The following is a 17,428-nucleotide window of genomic DNA, read 5'->3' as shown; positions in this document are numbered from 1 at the left end:
GCAAAGAGAGAAGTCTATCTGATCCAGTGCCAGAGAGTCAAGCCCGAGAACTTCTCAGGCACCAGTGAACCATGGGATGCTCAAGCCTGGTTCAAAACACTGGAGAGTACGATGGAGCTTCTGGATTGGCCAGAGCATGAAAAGGTGAAGTGCGCCTCCTTCTGCTTGACAGGAGATGCACGTATGTGGTGGGAGAGAATTAGAGCGAAGCGCCTAGTGAACCAGATGACATGGGCTGACTTCGAGAAAGAATTCTTCGAGGAGTTCTTTCACATGCGGGTCACAAACCGCCACTATGACGAGTTCACTGAGTTTCGTCAGGGCAACCTATCAGTTGAGGAAGCCGTGAAGAAATTCAATAGACTGGCTCGTCTATGCCCTGAACTAGTCAGCACAGAAAAAGAACGAGTCCGGTTGATGCTCAAGATGCTGAGGCCGGAAATAGCAATGAACGTGGCTGGCGGCGTTCATAGGCCGCAAACCACCGAAGAACTAGTCAGCAGTGCTCTGACCACCGAGCACTATCAGAACAATATCAAGCAGCAGAAGCAAGTCCTCTCAGAGCCTAAAGGTCAAGGAGGCTCAGACACTCAGAAACAACAGGGCCACAACTCTAACTGGAAAGGGAACCCCAGCAACAAGCGTAAACCAGGGAGTTACCCAAAGGGAGGACCAGCCAGCAAACAGCCTAGTTATCCCAAATGTGCTACTTGTGGGAAATTTCACCCTGGAGTTTGTCGTAAGGGCACACGAGGATGCTTTGAATGCGGACAAGAAGGGCACATGGCCAAGCAGTGTCCGAACAAGGCCAGCTTTCCTCCACCACAGCCGATTCAGTATGGAGGCCAGCCGGCTCAGTTACATCAGATGCAGGCCGCTCTAGATGGTCCACACATCAGCCAGGGCAGACTAGAAGCCCCTCCAGCTATGACGAATGCAAGAATCTACTCTTTAACCAGAGAAGACGTAGCGAATGCCTCGACAGTTGTTACAGGTCAGATTAGTATTTTACAGCAAAGTACAACTGTCTTATTCGATACTAGGGCAACCCATTCATATATATCCAGGGCATTTGCCGAGAAGTTAGCAATACCTCCAGAGGTACTCAGTAGTCAGTTTCTGACGACCTTACCTTCAGGAGAAATTATGGCATCCTCGCACTTTCTCAGAGCAGTGCCAGTCATTATAGCAAACAGAGAGCTCTTTTGTGATCTGATAGTGCTAAATATGACTGACTATGATGTCATCCTTGGAATGGACTTCTTGATCAGATACGGTGCTTCCATCGAGTGCCGTAAACAGAAAGTCGTATTCCAACCTGAAGCAGAAGCACAGTTAGAGTTCATCGGAGAACCCAAGAGAAAGGCCAAGAAGTTTCTCTCAGCTATGAAAGCACAGAGATTAATGGATTCAGGATGTACGGGATTTTTAGCACATGTGGTCAGTACCGGTCAGGACAAGGACGGACAGCTAGCAGAGGTCCGAGTCGTACGTGACTACCCAGCAGTCTTCCCTGAAGAGTTACCAGGCCTAGCACCAGACAGGGAGATCGAATTTGAGATAGAACTCATTCCCGGTACAAATCCTATCTCCAAGGCACCCTACCGCATGGCTCCAGCAGAACTGAAAGAACTTCATGAGCAACTACAGGAGCTGCTTGACAAGGGCTTCATACGTCCGAGTCACTCACCATGGGGAGCGCCTGTATTGTTTGTGAAGAAGAAGGACGGGAGCATGCGCCTATGCATAGATTACAGAGCACTGAACCAAGTCACGATTAAGAATAGGTATCCTCTTCCCAGAATAGATGACCTGTTCGATCAACTAAAGGGAGCAGCAGTGTTCTCTAAGATAGACCTCAGATCAGGTTATCATCAGGTGAAAGTCAAGGAAGGGGATATACCCAAGACAGCATTCAGGACTAGATACGGACATTACGAGTTCGTAGTCATGCCCTTTGGCGTGACAAATGCTCCAGCTACTTTCATGGACCTCATGAACAGAGTATTCCGAGAGTACTTAGATAAGTTCTTTATCGTCTTCATCGATGACATCCTTATCTATTCAGGAACTCAGGGAGAACACGCAGAGCACCTGAGAATAGTACTGCAGACCCTTTAGCAGAACCAGTTGTACTCCAAGTTCACAAAATGTGAATTTTGGTTAGATCAGGTGTCCTTCCTGGATCACATCATCTCAAAGGATGGTATTATGGTAGACCTTAGTAAGATAGAAGCTGTGAGTAACTGGAAAAGACCCAAGAACGCTAGTGAGATCAGAAGCTTTCTGGGATTAGCAGGTTATTACAGAAAATTCGTAGAGGACTTCTCCAGGATAGCCTCCCCACTGACAGCTCTCACCAGGAAAAACAGGAAATATCAGTGGACAAAGGACTGCGAGAACAACTTTAGCGAGCTAAAGAGGAGATTGACCAGTGCACCTATTCTGACTCTACCAGAGAACGCAGATAGCTTTGATATATATAGTGATGCCTCTAAGTTGGGACTAGGAGCAGTGCTGATGCAAGATGGCAAGGTAATCGCCTATGCCTCCAGACAACTCAAGGATTATGAGAGGAATTACCCCACTCATGACCTTGAGCTTGCAGCAGTGGTGTTCGCCCTCAAAATTTGGAGACATTACTTGTATGGAGCTCAGTGCAGAGTGTATACAGATCATCAGAGTCTGAAGTACTTCTTCACTCAGAAGGATCTGAATATGCAACAGCGCAGATGGCTAGAACTGGTCAAGGACTACGATATAGACATCCTCTACCACCCAGGAAAGGCGAATAGGGTAGCAGATGCACTTAGCAGAAAGTCCAATGCTGCTTTATTATCTCTAGCGGCCATGTCACCGCCCCTACAGAAGGAGATCACAGACTTCGGTCTTAAACTCGTAGTTGGACAGCTCTCTACTATGACGTTAGAGTCTACTCTGCTTGGTGATCTTCAGACAGCTCAGGAACAGGATCCTGAAATTCAGAAAATCAAGCAAGGAGTAGCAGAATCAGACAGTGGGGAATTCAGAGTGTCTGGTAGTGGGGTATTGTACTTTGGTGACAGATTATGCGTTCCAGATCAGGAGGAACTCAGAAGGAAGATTTTAGATGAGGCTCACAAGACTCCCTATGCGATGCATCCAGGCTCCACTAAAATGTACCAAGACTTGAAGAAGCGTTTTTGGTGGCCTGGGATGAAGAGAGACATCGCTCGATATGTCAGCACCTGCCTAACCTGTCAGAGGGTTAAGGCAGAACATCAGAGACCAGGAGGAGTTTTGCAGCCTATTCAGATTCCAGAATGGAAGTGGGAAGACATTTCTATGGATTTTATAGTGGGACTACCCAGAACCACGAATGGTTTTGATACCATCTGGGTAATAGTCGACAGGTTGACTAAATCAGCTCACTTCTTAGCTATCAGGATATCATACTCCATGGAACAGCTAGCACAGTTGTATCTCAAGGAGATCGTTAGACTACATGGAGTCCCACGAACCATTATTTCAGACAGAGACAGTAGGTTCACATAACACTTCTGGGAGTGTATACAGTCAGCTTTGGGCACGAAGTTAAAATTCAGCACAGCCTTCCATCCTCAGACAGATGGTCAGATGGAGCGAGTAAATCAGGTACTCGAAGATATGCTCCGAGCATGTGCCCTAGATTTCAGAGGAAGTTGGTGCAAATATCTGAGTCTAGCAGAATTTGTATACAACAACAGCTATCAGGCCACCATCGGCATGACACCTTACGAGGCTCTCTATGGGCGGAGGTGTAGATCTCCAATCTGCTGGTATGAGAGTGGTGAACAGAAAGAACTAGAACTTTAGACAGATCTAGTGGCAGATACCACAGCAGCTATACAGCAGATCCGCCAGAGGATAGAGACAGCTCAGAGCCGTCAGAAAAGCTATGCTGATACACGGCGCAGACCTTTAGAGTTTTCAGTTGGGGATTCAGTGTTCCTCAGAGTAGCTCCCATGAAGGGAGTAATGCGTTTTGGGAAGAAGGGCAAACTAAGTCCCAGATATGTGGGACCATACCTTATCACTAGAAGAGTTGACAAGGTAGCATATGAGCTAGAGCTACCACAGGATATGTTAGCCATCCATAAGGTATTTCATGTCTCTATGCTGAAGAAGCATATCCCAGATGCCACCCAGGTGATTGAGCCCCAGTCGGTACCAGTCCGCGAAGACCTCAGCTATGATAGTCGGCCTATTCAGATAATAGACCGAGTAGTTAAGGAATTGCAGAACAAGGAGGTACCATTAGTGAAAGTCATTTGGCAAAGTCACACAGCAGAAGAGGCAATATGGGAGACAGAAGCCAGCATAAGACAGAAGTACCCAGAGTTATTCTAAGTTCGAGGACGAACTTTTTATAAGGTATGGGGGATTGTAGCGTCCGAAATTTCTAAAAACTATTTTAGAAATATTCTATGATTTTTCTAGAATTTTAGGATATTTTTACAGAATTTTTAGAGTAGCGGAAGTAGCAAAAACAAATAGAAACCGAAAACGGCCTAAGCGAGAATTGAACCCGAGACCTATGGTTTACGGATAATTCTAGTAACCAGTTGAACCCAGCAGAGTCGTGCTGAAAGGAAAGGGAAACAATTAAATTTATATTCAAGTTGGGCCGGAATTACCACTTAATATAAATAAGAAATTATTAAGTGAGGGTTTTATTTTTTTTAATCGTGATTCTCTTCTCCTCACCCTAGCCTCACGCCGCCCCTCTCCTTTCCTCCTCCTTCTCTCGGCGCACCAAGCCAAGGGCCCTAGGAGCACCTCTCGGCAACATCAAGGGCACGAGGACGCTTCCCTCCGCGAGAGGAACGCATAGACGCGAGAAGATCGTGGAAGAGATCTCTCCTCCGTGAAACCTAGCGATTAGAATCGTAAGAAATTACGAACAGGAGGTAAGAAACCCCTCACCTGCAGTATAAGTAGCTTCCGTGTAAATTCCATGATTTAGTTAGTAGTATATAGCTTTTCGACACAAAGGATGCGAATTAGCGCATACCAAGTGTTCGATTAAATTACTAGCACAGCTAAAATGCAATTTAGGCATTGTGATAGCTTAGATAAATGCAATAGAAGCATTTTTACAGTTCATATGGTCTTGCTATAGCTTTTATGGAACTAGATGTCCAATGGGTGGGCTCCCACAGTCGCCTCTAGGTTCAGACAACCTAGCTCTAGGTTCAAATAACCTAGAAAGAGCAAGACAATCAATAATTAGCTATGTTCAGTATTTTACTTTTTCAGTGGCACTGTACAGGATTAGATATCCATTGGGTTGGACTCCCATAGTCGTCCCTAGTAACCCTACTAAATTCGGGACTTGCAAACCCGGGTCTAGTTGGGGATGCGCGCACAGCAAAGTACAGTTGCCGGGCCCAAACAACAGCTTGATTATGTATTTTAATCTATTATGAATATAGTTTTCAAACATCACAAATTAGTCATGTGAGTTCAGTCAGCTTTAGCATCAGATTAGTATTAGCTTAGCTCAGTTTTATATCAGATTAGTTTTCTGTTGATACAACATGATAGTTTATGATTAGTTCTATTGCTATGATCAGTTTTATTTCTATGTGTTGTATGCCATGCCATGTTTAGCATATTCAGTATGTTCTTTTCAAATAGCATGTTTTCAAAGCATGATTTGCATCGATTGCATGTTTTAGTGAGGTAGATGGTTTCTTACTAAGCGAAAGCTTACAGATACTTCTTTTCCTTATACTGTAGATAAAGGTAAAAGAAAGATGGACTAGCGGAGGCTGGAGGGCAATGCTACGAAGATGTGTGTGGATGGAACTTAGAATAGAGATCTTAGGGAATTTCAACAAGCTTGTTTTAAGCATTAGAACCTTTTAGCATTTTATTGTTTTGCACCTTAGTATGTTAATTGCTATGAATTAGTTGGTCATGCACCCTATCATGCTTAAAATACTATTTGTGCGATGTTAGAATGTTTACATTTAGTTTAGGGTTGACATGGGAAGTTTTGGCACGAACAAGTGCTGAAATCCGGATTTCGTGACCCCAATCAATCGGTCGATCGATTGAGGTTTCTCATTCGATCACCGATCGATTGAGAAGTTCGCATCACGAGAGCGATCGATCACCGATCGATCCCGCAAATTGCCGCGTAGGCTCGGGATCGATCATCGGATCGATTGGCGGTGTGGATCGATCACCGATCGATCCAGAATATGCCAGTATCACGTCGGATCGATCACTGGATCGATCCAACCTAAGCCCCACATACGGTAGCCACCTGGATCGATCCACGGATCGATCCGGCCATTCCAATCGATCCGTGGATCGATTGGGAGGCCTGACATCAGCAAGAAACTCTTAGTTAAGTTCCTTGACCATTGGGGAATGTAATATATGTCATGAATAGTTTAGATTACATCCCTTAGCACATGTAAAACCAAGAAATGGTAACAGTTTAGCAAAATTTTAATTAGTACAGCTTCCGCACTTAGACTTAATGATGGTCAGGGAATAGTTAGCACAAATTAATGTAACGATTGGCCACACAGCCTAGTCAGTAGAAGGCGGGTCGTTACACGAACTCCAGTCGACAACTCCAGAAATCCACTAGACCCGGAACAGTGGACTCCGGACATGAGGAAAAAGGCATCAACAGAAAACACGACAATCAACACGCTACATTGCGGCCTAACATGAGAAGAGCTGAATCGCGTCGGACCACATCAGAATGCTAAAGAATTGTGGGACAAACTGATCGAGTTGCACGAAGGAACAAGCGACGCGAAGGTAACAAAAAGAGACCTACTTTTAAATAAAATATTTAATATAAAAATGCAGGAAGGGGAAACGGCAAGTCAACTGCATGCAAGAATCAAGGACGTTCTCAATGGACTCCACGCGATAGGCCACCAGATGGAAAACAGAGATTTAATAAGGTACGCACTAAATGTCTTTCCTCGTAATAGCTTGTGGGCATCAATCGTAGATGCCTACAAAATTTCAAAAAATTTATCTAAGTTAAAATTAGACGAGCTTTTTTGTGAGTTAGAATTACATGAACAAACTAATGCTGGAGCCGAGAAAGGTATTGCTTTATTTGCAGGCTCATCCAAAGAAAAGAAGAACAAGCCTGAATCTGAAGAAGATTCTGATCAAGATACCGAAGACGAAGAACACCTGGTGAACCTGGTAGGAAAAATGTTCATCGGGAGAAAAAGAAGCTTCAGCAAGAAAGACCTTCAAAAGATTAGTTCTCCCTCGGAACAAAAGAACGTAACGTGCTTCGGGTGCAATAAAAAGGGGCACTACAAGAACGAATGCCCAAGACTAAAGTTCGACAAACCGAAGCCAACCAAAAAGAAGGCCCTCAAAGCAACGTGGGACGAATCGGAGGCAGAAGAGCAGAAACACCAGAGCCATCTCGCGCTGATGGCCCGCGAAGCTGAAACAGAAGACGAGTCGGAAGATGAAGACGGGTCTGAACCCGAATCAAGCCACGAGTCTGTACTCGTTTCCGAAGGCCCGAATGAGGTATATTTTAATTTAAACAAAAAATTCTTTAAAATTATTTCTTGCTTAAATAGTAAGTTAATTAAAATAAAAAATGAAAACAAATCACTCATTGAGGAAAATCAAGACCTCAAGGAACAAATAAAAAATTTAAATCCAACTCAAGATCTAATACTTGAAGAGAATTCATCATTAAAATCAGAAATTAGTAACTTAAAAGAAATACTAGAAAAATTCACTACAAGATCAAAAAATCTAGACTTAATCCTGAACAATCAAAAAGCATGTTATAATAAAATCGGACTTGGATACAAGTCGAACTCAAATAAAACCTTTAAGTCATTAATAACCCAATACAAATCAACTAATCAAGCTTGGGTTCCGAAAGCGTGTTTGACCACGCAAGTAGGAATTAATCAATATTACATACCTAAAGAAAAAATATATTATATAAACTCAAATAAACTAAATCAAAAACCAAAACACAAATCAAAGAAATCAAAATTTAAAAATATTAAAACTCAACAAAATATAAATTATCATCAAGTTAATTATAACTATAAAATGAATCGACACAAACCTAAAACGAAAATTTAAATTAAAGGCCAATAATTCAGGGGGAGGCTCCAGAATAGCTGGCACCTCCAAAACTAATCTACCCGAAAAGGGTAACCCCAACCAACCTACCCGACAGGGTAATTAGGACTAGTTAAAGAGGGTTCAAGTTTAACTTGAATCATAGTACTGGTGAAGTTTTTTGATGATAGTACGTTGGGGAAGCTTGGGCATCGCATGTCTAGAAAGATATGACTTCAATCTGGTGCATTTGGCCAAGTGGAACCGACCGAAACTACCTTTAAATGGATCCTAACTAGTTAGACCAAGGTTTAGTACTAAGCTCCGTGAATAGGACTATTCGGAAAACCTCGAAAGGTTGGTTACTTCTAATGACGTCCAAGTGACTCACTAAGCTTAGAAATTTGTCCGAAGAATGTCTATTTGTTGAGACCAAAGTTAAACCTGAATCTAACACAAGTTAAACCAAACTCTATAATTAAATCTAATTCATCTCACAAAATTATAGGATTCCCTGATTGATAATCTAGATCGGGTGAGATGAATAAGGATTAAATTAATTAATTTTCAAACTAAATTAAAATTAATTAAAATTAAATTTTGAATTTCAAATTAAAATTAAAATTTGAATTTCAAATTAAAATTAAATTTTGAATTTCAAATTTAAATTAAATTTTGAATTTCAAATTAAATTAAAATTAATTAAAATTAAATTTCGAATTTCAAATTAAAATAAAATTAATTTAAATTAAATTTTGAATTTCAAATTAAAATCTGAATTTCAAATTAAATTAAAATTAATTAAAATTAAATTTTGAATTTTAAATTAAATTAAAATTATTTTTTTTAAAAAAAAATCTATTTTTAAAAATTAATTTTTTTTAACTTAAAAATTTATTTTAACTTAAAAATTATTTTAACTTAAAAATTTATTATTTTAACTTAAAAATTTATTTTAACCTAAAAACTATTTTAACTTAAAAATTTATTATTTCAACTTAAAAATTTATTTTAACCTAAAAATTATTTTTAAAAATTTATTTTAACCTAAAAATTATTTAACTTTAAAATTTAACTTTAAAAATTTAACTTTAAAAATTTTATATTTAACTTTAAAATCTTTATTCTAAACTTAAAATTTATTTTAAAATTATCTTCAAAATTCTTTTAAAACTATTTTAAAAAGTATTTTAAAAATTCTTTTAAAAATTTTAAAAATTGTTTTTTAAAAAAAAAACTCTTTTAAAAAATGATTTAAAAATTACTTTTTAAACTCTTTCAAAAATCAGTAAAAAAAAATAAAAATAAAAAATCTTTTAAAAATTAAATCTTTAATAAATCATTTTGAAAAATTCTTCTTAAGATTATTGTTCACTTTGATAAAATGTTGTTAACTTACAAAAAATTATTCTTATTGATTCTTTAAACTTTAAAATTATTATTTAGATTTTAAAATTTTTTTTAAACATTATTTTAATCTTAAATTAAAACTTATTAAAACTTAATTTAAACATTACTTTTCAACTTAATTTAACCTAACTGAAAATTAAAACTTAAATTATAACTTAATTACAATTAAAATTTAAAAATTTAACTTAAACTTAAAACTTAAACCTAAATTAATCACTGATATTAATTTAAATATAAAATCAAAACTGAATTGAACCTATTGCCATTAAATAATTATAAAAGTCTTTTTAAAATCTTGTTAGAAATCCCTTAATAATAATAATTCTTTTAAATTCATTTAAAACTTAGACACCTAACTTAAAAACTTAAATTTCGTTAACTTTAACTTTAAACTTAATTATGTAATTAATAAGTAGAACTTAACTATTTAAGTTTAACTTTATTTGAGAACTAAGCTTGATTTGATTAGCACCTAGGTTTAACCTTAGTAAAAATATTAAAATTACTCTAAGTCATTTTTTTTAATCAACCTTTAAAATATTAATTATTTTTATTAAAACATAATTAAAGTTTGACTTAAATTGAACCTTACTTAACCTTGTTTAATAACGAGTTTAACTTCAAATTACTACCAACTTTAAACTAAGTTAATCCAACTTAAAAGGAAGTAAATGAAAAGTTAAATTATAACTAACACCTTCATCAATTAATACAAAATTTAGATTATATTAAATTATTGAATCAAACAAAATTTAATCAATAAATTATTAATATTGATTAATTATTGAATTAATAACAACTTATCTTACTTAACATTACACTAAAGGTTAACTTATTTCAACTGAATCTAACGTTAATTACGTTTAGTCAAATTTAAATGAACAATTTTATAAAGATAATTATACAATCGCCTAAAATACTTATGTACGAAAATATGTCACGGTTGTAAAATTTTATATTAAGGGGGAGTAATGAATAAGGAGAATTAATAAATTAAAGGAGTATCAAATTCAGGGGGAGGTTTATTTTTTAATTATCTCCTTAAGTGTTATTTTTTTAATCTTCTCTTTAAAATCTCTCTAGAAAATTCTACCTCAATTTTTTTTCTACTTTGAATATATTTAGCAAATATTTTCAAAATTTTATGTCAGGTTCAGGGGAGAAATAAAACTAATTCAATTTTTCAAATCGAATTTTAAACTTAATTTTGAAAATCAAAGTTTAAAAATCAATTTTCAAAATCAACCTGTTTAAAATTGTGAATATTTTTTTTAAATCAACTCACAATTGTTTGTTTTAAATCACAAACTTTTTATGCTTTTTACTTAGTTCTTGAAAACTGAACTTTTCTAATATTTTAAACCATGGTTTTGAAACTAGTACTTTTGAACTTTGAAAATTTGATTTTGGAAAAAGAATTCTATAAAATCATTTTGAAAACTCCTTTGTCTACTTTGAATATTTTAAAATTATGTGTGCAAACTAACTCTGATACAATCAAGTTGATTTGGGTTTCACTTTTTATTGAAAATTGATTTTGAATATTAGATTTAACTTCATTTTGAAAATTAAATTCAAAAATCTAGTTCTCAAAATTTGATTTTACTTAAGTTTGACAATTTGAAAGTTAAATTTTAGTTTTCAAAATTGCTTTGAAAATTATGGAAATTAGAGTTTTTCAAAACCTAAGTTTCTCAAAATCATTTTCTTAATTGAATCTTTTACAAACTTAGTGTTGAAAAATAATTTTTTAGCATTTCAAATAAAGTTTACAAATTAAGTTTCAAAAACTTATTTGAAAAGCATTTCAAAGATGAAACTAGTTTTGAATATTTAAAATTTGGTCTTGAAATTTAGAACTTATACACTTGTGTTTGAGATTTTTTTTAGCTATTTCTCTAAAATCTAAAAGTTAATGATTTAAACAAGTTTTTCAAAAATTTAAACTCCCACAGATTATCATGACATTCTTTCTCTTTATCTGCTTATCTTGACATTTCAAAAATCTATGTTTACTTAATCAATGTTTATTTTTGATGAATGCCAAAGGGGGGGGGGGTTAGGTGGTTAAGTTAGCTAAACCCATTTGAAAATACAAACTAACTTAAAAACCACATTAAATGCATATTGTTTTATGTATATGTTTACACTAACTTAACCAGGTTGTCATTATTTGCACTAACGATTTAACCCAAGTTTTGATGAATGACAAATCAGTTAAGTTAGCTTGTTGTTGTCTAACACCGATTAAGTGTGCGGGAAAAGTCCATACAGTCGTGGCAGCGGATGTGTCCGCACGAAGCCCAGGTCGACGCGATGGTCGCGAGAAGTCCAAGCGGTCGACGGGCCGACCGGACGCGGCGAGAAGCCCACTAGGTCGACAGGCTGACCGAATATCTAGCGAGAAGTCCAAGCGTCGACGGGCTGACCGACGCTTGGCGAGAAGTCCAACTAGGTCGATGGGCCAGGCAGGAGAAGTCCAGATGGGTCAAGGTCGACCGGACCCGGTAAGTAAGGTAAGTTACTGGAGGGGAGTGACTGCGAGGACGTCTTCCCGGGAAGGGAACATTAGGCGTCAATCCGGCTTAGATCCATTTCGGATATCTAAGTTGAGATCGTGACTAGATTCCGGTCTCGGAAAGACGGAATCTAAGTCATACTCTGTTTTGCAAAGTCATACTTCTTATACTGAATTCATAAACTGTGCTAACACTTTATTTTGCAGGATCTATTTGTCTCGGACTAACCTTGTTTTGCAGGAAAGTTGTTCGCTGGAAAAAGGTGGTCCGGGCGCCCGGGAGGCACCCGGGCGCCCTGGAGGCAAAAATTATCCTGACCGCGCGTCGCCACTTGGAGCTTGCTGGTTGGACTTGCCACGTCTCACCAGGGCGCCCGGAAGGGATCCAGGGCGCCCCGAGCTTCATATAAAAGATGGGGTGGAGGCAGAGATCAGTATCAACTCAGAACTCTTAGACTGCTTGCTTTACTGCTCTGCGCTCCTGCGACGCTAACGAAGATCCGACAATACGCTCTTTTCCTCGTCTTTAATTCTTGTCGGTATTTATTTTATTTTCATTAGCATTTCTGTACTTTAAATTGTAATAATATTCGAACTGCTAGTGATTGCCCAACGAAAGTACTCAAGGAGTACGGGTCTTCGAGTAGGAGTCGTCACAGGCTCCGAACGAAGTAAAAAACATCATGTTCATCTGTCTAAGCTGTTTTATTTCTGCTGCGCTTAACTCTTTTATACTCGTTGTTTTTCGAATCGATATTCACCCCCCCCTCTATCGACGTTTCACGATCCAACAGTGTGGAACTTCTAGGGGTGTCAAAAATGAACCCGACCGACGACCCAATCCGAGCCGACCCGAAAAAAATCAGGTTCGGGTTGGACCTTTTCGGGTTTGGGTTGGAGGGTTGGAGAATTAAAAATTTTCGGGTTGGGTCGAGTCGGGTTCAGGTTGACCTAGGTTGACTTAAATATAGGGTTTAGTGGGTTTTTTTGGGGTTAAATCGAATTTTATTTTTAAAATTAAGATGTTTTATGTATATTAATATCACGTTTATATGATAATGATAGAGTATTGAGATAAAAGTGAAGAATTATAGGAAAAATAGTCCAAAAAAGTCGTTTGAATCAGATTTTCGGGTTATCTGGGTTGGGTTCGGGTTGATCGGGTTGGTCAGGTTCGGGTTCAGGTTTAGGTATTTTGGGTTGAACTTGGGTTCGGGTCGGGTTCGGGTTGGGTGTAAAAAAAAAAAACTCAACCCGACCCGACCCACCCGAATTAACACCCTTAGGAACTTCGAATTAACTCTGTGTTAATTGGGTATGGTTATGTAACAAATGATTTTATGGTTCTTGATGTAGAACCAAATAATAATGATGGTTGTTTTTCAAACATTGCTCTTGCTAGTAATGCTAATGTTAATGATGAAATTTGGCATGCTAGGCTAGGACATATAGGATAAGAACGAATAAATAGATTAGCTAAGGAGGGCTTTTTGGGCACTCATGCTAAGATTAACTTGTCTATATGTGAGCGTTGTCTTGCTGGAAAGATGATTAGAAAATCATTTGGTAAGGCTATTAAGGCTGAGTCACCATTGTAATTAATTTATTCGGATATTTGTGGTCCAATGAATATGAAGGCTAAAAATGGGAGTTCTTATTTCATTACATTTATTGATGACTTCACACGTTTTGGTCATGTGTATTTGATTTCTCACAAATCTGAAGCATTAGATTACTTTATTCGTTACTTGAACGAAGTTGAGAATCAATTGGAACGTAAGGTTAAAACCTTGCAGACTGACCGTGGAGGTGAATATTTATCTGATCAGTTCAAAACAATGTGTAATGAGAAAGGGATTATTAGATAGCTAACTATCCCTGGAACTCCACAGCAAAATGGGGTTGCTGAAAGAAGAAATAGGACTCTTCTTGAAATGACACTACAACAAAAACCCTCATAGACATCGATTTTCCACCGGTGTCTATTACATTTTCGACCGATGTCTATGAAGCCGATGTAAAAGGTCTGCCATTTTAGACATTGGGTTAAAATCGGTGTAGTATCACTTAACGACACCGGTGTTCGAATCAATTATTAACCGGTGTAGTATCACTTAACGACACCGTTTCATCAACGGTGTAAAACCGATGTAATATTATATGTTAATAACACCAGTTTTGACAACGGCATACGATCGATGTAATATTAGTTAATAACATCAGTTTTGCAGCGGTGGAAAACCGATGTAATATCGATATTTTTCACAAATTTGATTTCCGAAACAATGAAAAATCGACAGTAACAAAAAAAAAATACACAGATATTCACAAATTATACAAATATTCTTCATTCAACAGTATCCATAAAATACACAAATATTCACAAATTACATAAATAATCTTTTTACAACATTATCCATAAAATACACAAACATTCTTTTTACATCAAAAGCTAATAGATATCAGAATCATTAAGATAAAACATTCTTTTAACAACACATCAAGGTAGAACCGCTCTTCAAATGTAATCTAGCATGCATTTAGCCCACTCGAACCGCACTTCATCAATTTCAACTCTGGAGTACTTGAGATTTGTAAACTGTAAAAATACATAAATAATATATTAGTAAACCAAGACCAAAAATCATAGTTGAAAAAGTAGTAAGAGCACCAGGTAACAAGATGACTAATTTGAATGCTTAAAAAGAGACACATTCATCATTTATCTCAACCATATCAATGCTTACTTCAATGCTTGCAATAAGGATCTTCAGTGGTTCACAAGGTTTCAGAAAGTTGAATTTGCAGTTACAAATGAAGTAAGAGAGATCATATTCAGCTGTCAAAACCTAACTTGTAGAGTTCGAATCCTGGGGGAGGCAAAAATGCACTGGCCAGGGGTGGAAAGTCCTAGTGAGTAACGACACGGCCAAGGGTCGTCGGTCGACGACATGAGAGGTCGCCAAATGGGCCGACGACATAAGGGCCGCCAGTAGGGCCGCCACAAGGGCCGCCTAAGAGGCCAAAGGGTCGGGTCGTTACACATTCATCATTTATCTCAACCACATCATATAGTGATAGATTTATCATTCCTGGGAACTTAATATATTTCAAACCAAAAATTATTGCAACAAAGTTTTCTCATAGTTGCAATTTAATTAATCAGTACTTGATGGAGGTTCAATCTTTTCATATTCAGAATATCATTCAAACATCCTGGTGTAGCAACACTGATATCAGCTCCACGATCCAACTCTCTTAACTGGGGTCCTTTTTAATTAATCAGTACTTGAGAAGTGCCAATGAACGTATTCTTGGTACTTCTTTTTGAAAATGGAAAAAAGAGATTTCCAACCTCTCATCAGAAAGTCCTGCCAACTATAATGATATGACTAAAGATTTTATGTTTTTGTGAAACATGAGTAAAAGAGGGTGGAATTGGAATAACACTTGTTTAATTATGCACAAACAGCTAAGAATTTTGAATTTAAGTAATAGCAATAAAGTTAAACTAGATAACTTGGACAACGTATGATTTGAACACATCAGAAACAATTCAAAGAAATGTCAATCAATAAAAAAAAATTAAACGAGTAAAAATCTAGCAAATATGTGCATAATTTTGAAACATAGATAATGAAAGACATTATAACTAGGGAGTCAAAGCTTACCAAAAATTACCATCATTCTTGTTGAGAATTAATGACAGACAACTCTTCTTCGTACTCCATTGTGTGTAATGAGCATTCCCTTTCAATTACTAAAAATTTCTGAAAAATATATGCCCAGTTAATTTCTTTTGTCACATGTTTTGTTGGGGAGCTGGCAGTGATACTCAAGAACAGTTCAAATCAATTTTCACGGTGTAGAACTCAAACTATGATGATTTGTTCATTCACGTAGAATGCGGAGGGTAATACCTGTAACTGGTGATGACTAAACAAATGAAGGATTCCATATTCCGAAGAAGCAACTAATTATACAAGTGCATCACGATGATCTTTTAAATTGCCCATTTTAGCAAGAGAAACTGACACCTATTAGTGAACAAAAAAGGACCAATAAAGATTTGTAACACCATGGTGTATGTCAAGGAACACAGATAGCACAGAAAAAAAAAAGTATCGAGGTTGAGATTCTAATTAACCTGCATACAACGAAGAATAATTTTCTTGTTAACCTGCATAGCACAAGCTTTCACAGCAGACAACACACACCATGCTCTCTGAACAACGCAGTAGTATCATTCTGTATCACTGTAATGAGTATGAATTCAGAGTTCATCCATCCTTTTCCACCTTGAAAACAGAAAAGAACTATGCACATCATTATTTTTTGGAGTAATACATTTTTTCTTCTCACTCTACAAAAAGTATTCCTGCACTCCTGCAAATGCAAAACAATCAGGGTGAAAAAAAGACATCCACTTTGCATCTTGTCGATGGAGCCAGAAGCCCCCCTCTCTTTGCAGTGTTGGTACTACTGTCTTTTATTTCAGGAACACATTTGTTGAAGTGAGAACTATAAACCGATTAGCTGCTCGTGAGAATGCATGGTATTTTGAGTAACATAAAAAAACTGGTTAATAGATGTTAGTGAGTCGTTTGGGATCAAAACTCTGAAACTTCTTGGACAAAAATCTGATCAACATCAAAGATACAATGTTGTCTCCTGATGAACAAATGCAAGGAATTAATCATACACTAATAAGTCAGTGTGAGCATGATTTAATAGTTCAATTAAAATAAAATCAGTACCTATTTGCTTGATCAGAAGAACTGCTTGCTGCCTCACAAGGCGGGATATTAGATCATTTATCAAATGTTACTGCACATCTACAATACCATGAAAAAGATAACAGAGCGTGACTCAGCATCCAAAAAACTTGTCAGGTTTTAACGATCTAGTATGAAAATAAAAATATGCATTCCTTTAGGCAGACATGAAAGTGTACCTCAATTATTGAATGGGATCTTACACATGCTTTAGTACTAGCATAGCCCGCTATAACCCTGTGAATATGCTAAGAGTTCTTCCACCTCTACACGAGAACTACAATAACCCACGTTCTTGCATTGACTATAATTCGCCATTTCAACCTCTGCAGTGAAAGTGTTGAAAACAGGTCTGTGGTCAGAAAACCTGGACTCTCCTCGGACATAAGACAACTGATTGAGACCTCTTCCAAACCATAATATGCGATCGCACCTTCATAAAACATTTAAATGGGCTCAGAAGTAAGAGTTCGGAAGCTGAAATTATTGACCTTCTCACAAGAAAATAACAATAATGCATATTTAGTGGATTATGATACCAATACCTTTGAAACCAACACCCATGATAGTGGCAAGAAGTCCACCATCATTAGCTTCATGAAGTTACCAAAATAAAGTAAATAGT

At 37.2% G+C, this 17,428-nt stretch overlaps 1 long non-coding RNA gene across 1 annotated transcript; it reads right to left on the bottom strand.

The window, feature by feature from the left end:
- Nucleotides 1-16,269: 16,269 nt before the first annotated feature.
- On the bottom strand, nucleotides 16,270-17,027 carry LOC121977445. Its single transcript, XR_006110833.1, has 2 exons — nucleotides 16,786-17,027; nucleotides 16,270-16,414 (listed from the first exon to the last, which is right to left on the bottom strand). It is a non-coding gene; the product is annotated as an uncharacterized LOC121977445 (long non-coding RNA).
- Between the last annotated feature and the right edge of the window lie 401 nt (nucleotides 17,028-17,428).

This window comes from Zingiber officinale, chromosome 4B, assembly GCF_018446385.1.
Source record: "Zingiber officinale cultivar Zhangliang chromosome 4B, Zo_v1.1, whole genome shotgun sequence".
In the NCBI taxonomy this organism is placed as follows: Eukaryota; Viridiplantae; Streptophyta; class Magnoliopsida; order Zingiberales; family Zingiberaceae; genus Zingiber; species Zingiber officinale.
This window is presented reverse-complemented; position numbering and strand designations above follow the sequence as displayed.